Below are 7,333 nucleotides of genomic sequence, written 5' to 3' on the forward strand. Positions count from 1 at the left end.
TTTAATTTTCATCTCATACAAAGGTAAGCACATCTATATGGAATGGAAAGCCCTGAAGCTATGAAGGCATAATGAACAGAAGCTCTGAAGATTTGTTCATGTCACTACAGTTGCAAATAAAATTATAACCTGCCTTGTTAGTACAATTTTTGTGGAACATGTCTGAAGTGGTGCACAACACTGTTTTCCTCCTTTCTCCTATTGCATAGGTTCAGAGACAATCCGAATATCTAGGACAACTTGAGCAGATGCAAGCAAGTGAGACCCTCGGGTCTTCTCCAGCACCCCTGCACAAGTAACATTAGAAGTCAGGGCAGATTTCAGCTCCCAGGGTCCCAGCTTTTATATATATATATATATATATATTTATATGATTTGCCTCTCAGAGGCTCAGCTTTTATATATATATATATATATATATTTATATTTATATATATAAAGCACCGATCACCATATTGATAAACATTCTTTGGAACCACTCTGACAGCAGAAACCTTCCTTCTCACCACCTGTATCCACTGAACTGAATTTAAGCATTCTTACTGAGTTCAGTGATACAGGATCAGGCTTTGTGCACTATGTCTCTGCCCAGGTAGTATTCACCAATGATGTCAGCTTTGAGAACCTTAGTTCATTATGCCAGTTGTTCCAAATAACTTTCATTCCATTCACAAGGAAATGGTAAGTATCCAGTTGCATGGGAGGACTGGTGGTGCAGGGTTATGCATGTTCCCTTCCCCACTCTGGCTTTCCACTCTGTTGCTGATAGCCCTCTTACTATGATGGCAAAGTTTCAGTTACAGAGACCACAAATCTGTGCATGGTAGTTCTACCTTAAATCCAAATTCGCTCCTGTCTGTGTCTCTCCTCAGATCTTCCCTCTTCTATAAGGGTCATATGTCAAGGCCAACATATACTGTAAATGAGACATTAAGCTATCTGTGTGTCTAAATCAAGAAAACATGCTATCAGCATGTCCACAAGCACCCACTTTACTGTGTTTAGTTTTATTGTTAGCACAATCACTGATATGCCCAAGAATCCTCCTGAGCTTGGTTAAATTTTCCTCCTTTTTCTGGAGGGGAATTCCAGTTTTCAAATTCCTTCCATCTCCAACTGAGGCTCCAGCCCCTTACTTATAAAACCAAGAGAACCTGTCTGCCAGATCAAACAGCTCTTACAACTCTGCCTGTCTATACAGGGTACCCACACCTGATGTTGGGGTGATTTAGCAGACAAGCCATGCATTCCAGTGGTCTTCCCTGTAACTCACTATCATCTAACAGCATACTTCACAAGTAATTCAGCCAAGGCTATTTTCATTTATCTCTTAAAAGTTTGTAATATGTGATAGGCAGTGTTATAAAAAAAGGTAAAGCTTAAAAAGATGGTGATTCGTACTTCCAGGGCTCAAACCCTGAACAACGGAGGCATATACTGTAAAAAATCCTATTACAATCCAGTAGATTTGACAAAATCAGGCTCTTAACTATAAACTAAAGCAGAAAATGAGCATCTTTGTCATGATTTTCCTCCTTTCTTTGCCTACTGGAAATTATTCATCTAAGAGCTAAGTCTCAATTGAATGTCAACATGCTGACTTTGCAATTTAAGATACACCTGTTTGTTACAGGACATCTTTCTGATTAAGAGCATTCATCATGGTGCCTGTTGATATTTTTCTCTGCTGATGAAGCTGAATCCTCGTTTCAGAAATCTCTGGCACTACTTTGCAGATAAGAATATTGTAGAGAAAGCCACCAGTCTAACTCTCCTTGGAATGCTGCCAAGCATTTTAAGTCTCAAAATTAACTTAACTCAGCCCTATTCACAAGATCAATCAGTTCCCTCTCAAATATGTTTTACGTGAAACAGATTTGTGAAAAGTGTTTCTTAAGCAATGCAATTTCAATGCAGCTGTTGTGGCACTGCATATTCATCATCAAATTGTTGGCTGGAGATGAGGTTGCTTGATCTATTATGCAGTTGTAGGAATAAGAAACACACTGTGCTCCTATTTATTGCTTTTTACCATTTGCAGCTCACTTGATAAGTGCCCTTGCATGAAATTGTCCATTTTTCCCTTCTGAATACTTTGTCGCATTTTTCCAGCAATAATAACAAAGTAGTCTGTTAATAACATGAATTGACAAGTTTTTTTTAATATGACCAATTTGCGTTTTCACCAATACCCAGCAAACAGAGATAATGAAAAGGCACATTCTTTGTCCTGACAAGTCACAGTTGCATTTTCATATTCTTGAGCAAACAGAAATGAAACAGTTCTCCCAGCCAGAGATTAAAAGAGCTTAATTCACTCAACAAGCAGAGGCAATGTAAGAGAATTCATCAAAGCTAGGAAGGTAAAGAGGAGGCATAGTGTGTTTGGTGGAGTTAAATGTTGCTCAGGACACAACCTGAAATTAGAAGCAGCTTGTTACTGGGTGCCTTGTGACACATCTCAGATTTTTTAGACCTATTGTCTGTAAAATAGGTGACCTGCATACCCCAATGGCTTTCAAACTTGGCTTGTTGTTGTATAATAGGAGACACTGTCCTCCTCACAGTGCCTATCCTTTCCTCTCTTTGTATTCCTCACTGTAAGCCCAGTTTCTTTCAGGGAGTGAGGAACAGCAGTGACCTGATATAAAGTCTGGCACTTCCCTAGCCTGTATCCTGCAGTGTTTAAGTACTCTGTAAAATGGGGTAGGCTTAAGAAAACACAGCCTTCCGACTGATTTCATGCATCTAGTAGTAGCCTCTTAGGATGAGGAACAGGCATGTACCTCATGTAAGCAATCATACTGTCAAAGTAGACAGAGACATACAGGTTACAAGTTCAGAAAACCAGATTTTCAAGCTGCTGATATGTTTTGATTCCTTCCATGCAGGCCAAAGGCATCAATTCAATATGCTGGGATGGCCAACATGGAGTGAAGAAGACAATTTCCTTCCCTATGGTTTTAACAAAAAAGGATTTATGCAGTTTGCACCGTTCTCATTGAGGACTGGCCTGAGTACATCTTGCACTTGACTTCATGGCTTATTTGCTTTTTTGCGTTACTCAGTGGATGTTGGTGATAAGGTTGCATTTTCTGAGTGGTTAAATTAATTAACATTAATACCTAGAGCTGCTGAATGCCATTGCACACTACTGTGACCATACTGGCTCTCTGAGCAAAACTTTCCTGAATAGCAATAGCAGTGTGCTTATCTGTCCTAAATCAAAACAACCACCAGCCTTCCATTTAAAATATCAGTGATTCTGCCTGTGGATGCCGGTCTGGTTCAAGTCAAAGAACACTGTGTACACTAGCATTTCACAACTTAGTAATCAGTCTCAAACATTATGGGTTCCTGTCAAGACTGTTGAAATTAGATGTGATGCTTTTCATAGGAGAAAAAACAGTTCTGTTCAAAATACTGCAAGGAAGCTAATAGGAAAATACTAAGAAAATAAAAAAATAAAAGCTTGAGGATATTTTCACATTTATCATCCATATCCTTTTTCCAAAGCGTTACATCTACGAAATTCTTTGTGAAGCACTCCTTCTGTTACACTAGGGAAGGATATCATCACATTAACATGTAAAATGACATAGAAGGTTGTTGTTGCTCTATTCTTTCAGTTGTTAAAAACTTCATTGGTAGTATTAATCATAATAGAATGACTGCAGGGCCCCGAGTTTTCGTCTTGTTACACAGATGAATGGAACACTGATTATTTGATATCAACTTATTTATTGGCAATTTGGAGGTTTTGTTCTTCCTGACAGCAGATTTATATGTGCCTCTGAATTTCCCAGGGTCTGTAGAAGTATCAATGAAAGGAAAATAAAGGAATGAAGTCTAAGCACCATTTTTTTCTGAAACAAGATCTCAAATAGGTTTATATTTAAGTTAAAGAGACAGTCATCAGTTATTTAGTCTTCCTTTTCAAATTTATTAAATCCCTGTCTTGTTCATTCAGATCGACTCCCTTTGGTTTTGGCGGTGTGTTACTATCATAGCAAGCCCTGGACATGCAAAATACTACATTAGCTCACCCAGCTTGAATTAAACATGTCCTTTTCACATGGAATTGCATCTTTGCTTAATTTACTCATTCAAGTGACTGTCAGTGAGGAAAACTAATAAAGGTTGCTAGAAGAAGTGAAAAGCATTTTACTTTTGCCTGAGTAGCAAAATTTTTTACTTGATGAATACAAGTGAAAAAGAAAAATAATTACAATTATGTTCATTTCAGTGATATTCCAATGAGGAACCCAAATCTTGTCTTCTGAACAGGCATCATGTTACTCCTAAGAAACCTTCCACATTTAGTCCCTCAAGTTTGTATTTCAAGTTCACAGCATGAAGTCCAATGACACATTCAGAACTTAACTGCAAAAATCTCATATTTCTTTTACAGATTTCAACTCTGATACTTGGCTGCGTCTGCTTGTCAGTAACCCCTGATGATGTGAAAGCTCCTAGGATGTGTGGAGAGGACAGCTGTGGGATAGGGGGCTACTCTCCTGATCTAACAGATTTCTAGTAGTGAGTTGTGTTATAATTTCACTACAAACAAGAGAACAGTTAATAGTAGTTAAAACCTGATCTGATTCTGGTGCTGAATTTCTTATGTTTCCAGTACTTCCTGGCAGTGTTCAGACTCTTTAAGCTTAGCTTGCAGAACTCAGGTCACAGTTGCATCCTGATACCTGAATTGAAGCATTTGTAAATGGCAATATACTGCCTGCTATTTCTTAGCATAAAAAGAAATTCCAGAGGAAAAACAATATTCCCAAACTGAACATTGCCAGGATAATACAGATTATTTTTTTTAATTAAACATTACAATAAAATTCTGTAACATTACACTACATTTACCACAGAGAAGAAGTATATAAATTCAATAGACAGCATGGTCAATTTGGCAGCCTTTCATCAGGCATCTTAGTTATCTGATTGCATTAATGCTACATACCCAAATTTTCCTTGTTCTGTCTTTATATCTCTCCCTGTTGGAATCCAAGCCCTGGAGTCAAATAAGAAAATTTCCCCATCTCTTTGAAAGTCTTGGATCAAAGGAATGAGTGACAGCTCTGATCTCTGAGAATACAAAAGCACACACTTTGGTAAGATCGTGCTAACTGTTAAGAAACCATGACTGGAGACACAGCTCATGGTTAAAGCAGAGTCAGGGCCAACTCATGAAGTCTAGAGCTCAAACTTCATCTGCAACTGAATTAATGTGATTCCTGGTGTTAGAGTTCAGATTCAGCTCCACACTGAAAATTGCAGATCCAACTTTTTATCATTTGGAACATAATGTTTAAATATGACAAAAATCATTAAGCTTCTGTCTAAGTAAGCTGAATTTCATCAGAGCCTCTCTGAACCTCGCATGCCAATCTGCTTTTTTTTCTGGGTTTCTGTTCCATTGTCATCACTTCAATCACTATGAAAAAAATATCACGGGTAATCAAATAGAACAGCATTGTTATAGCTGGATCAGAAAACTCCTTGGGCATTAAGGAGACCGCTGCGTAACCAAGTGCTCAGTGTGAACTGGTTCAATCAGACTGTTGGGGAAAAAAGTTATAATCTACAGCATAATGCACCACAAGATGCAAAGAATAAATCAGTCTGCGTACATTTGGTCATGCTGGAGCCGTAAACACCTTGGATGCAGACTGAGAGCTGTAAGCCGTGTAAGAAAGGCTCTGTCCTGTCCTCAGGAGCTTGCCGGAGACCCTGGTCTCTAGTTCTTCATTGCCACCTCCCGGCCGAGTCCTGGCACACAGGTCCGGCAGTCCTGCCTTAGCAGGAGCCCTGGCCTTGTGCTGGGACAACCAGTCCATTCCCAGAACAGCCCAGTGTGGTCAGCGTAGCAGGCGTTTCCAGTCTCCCCGCAGTGCTGCTGTGCGTTTTTGCCTTACCCCAGCGCTGTAGGGAAGACTGGTGAGAAACGGAAGATGGGGCACAAAGGCACGGGCGTCACTGAGCACACTGTATGTAAACCTGTGTGTGACAGCATAAAGGTGTTTCCATGTACGTGACGTGTGTGGATTGGACGTATGACACTGTGGGTCCTCACTGCATTTTCAAATTCCAAGCTAGGCTGAGGACCTGTTGTTGCATGAGGGTCTCCCTCACCCAAACACCTTGTTAGCTCTAAGTGTTGCTGGCTCACTTCTGGGCAAGGTTCAGTGTTTCTTTTCTAGTACCCAGGACAAATGGGAAGTGGACCACAGCCTCATTTTTCTTGCCCTTGCTTCTCCATTTATCTCACTGTCCTATATATGACACTTGGTAGGGACACATCCCATGTGTCTGTCACAAAAGTAAAGCTGGGCTTAGACATACATTAATTTAACAAATGACAGAGGTAGTGCCCTCTTAACCACACCTCTCACCCTAGGATTTGTTATCACCTCTCTGCCAGATATCACTGGTGGAATGGCACATGCGAACACTCCTCAGCCACGCCAGTGCAGTCTGATGGCTTCACTTAAGCTGTTGCACAAGGCGGTTCAAGCTAAGCCGCAGGGTTTTGCATGGACAATAGAAAATGCCCATATATTATCTTCCACCAGCAGAACTGAGAGTGGCACACATTCAGAGAGGGTAGCATGCAGCTGGGAGCCATAGCATTGTGAATCTCTGGTAATTTTTGATGTGAATATTTTGTGTCTGATTTCTACCATGTCTTTCACGGGGGGCTTTTAACAAAAGTGTACCTAGAGCTTGGTCTTGTTTAAAGTAGAGTGAAAGACTCATCATTTTGTTTAAGTATTCCTCAACTTGCTGATTATGAAACACTTTAACATTAAATCTAGAAAATGCACCTTCACCCTTATAGTTTTACAGATGCATTTTCTATTTAAATCTTAGAAATATATCAAAATAATTACAACGTGGTTAATAAATACAACAAAACCAGTAGAAAAATTATTTAGTTAGCATTATATATCCTTTCTTCTGTGCCTCTGGTGGGATGAAACAGAGAAAACATTTTAATTAGATTTTTAAATTAGATTTTTATAGACCTGTGAAGGAGAAGGCGGCAAATGTAGGACAAAAGATACTACTGACCGCAGAGAAACTCATCATGCACCAGCAGCAAGCATCCTGGTAAAGAAGATAATGTTCTCTAGCCTGATGATACTGAAAGAAGAAAGCATTGCAAGCTCTATTATAGAAAGAGTGCTTATGTGAGGACTTCAAACCAGCAGGCGTGCAGGGAGTTTCTACGTATTTGAACACCTCAGGAAAACATACCGAGATAAAGAGAGACCTGAACTATCAGCAGCATTTTAGAATTCCCACATCAGTAGCTTTATATGCA

Source organism: Antrostomus carolinensis, unplaced genomic scaffold, assembly GCF_000700745.2.
Source record: "Antrostomus carolinensis isolate BGI_N321 unplaced genomic scaffold, ASM70074v2 scaffold2158, whole genome shotgun sequence".
Lineage (NCBI taxonomy): Eukaryota > Metazoa > Chordata > Aves > Caprimulgiformes > Caprimulgidae > Antrostomus > Antrostomus carolinensis.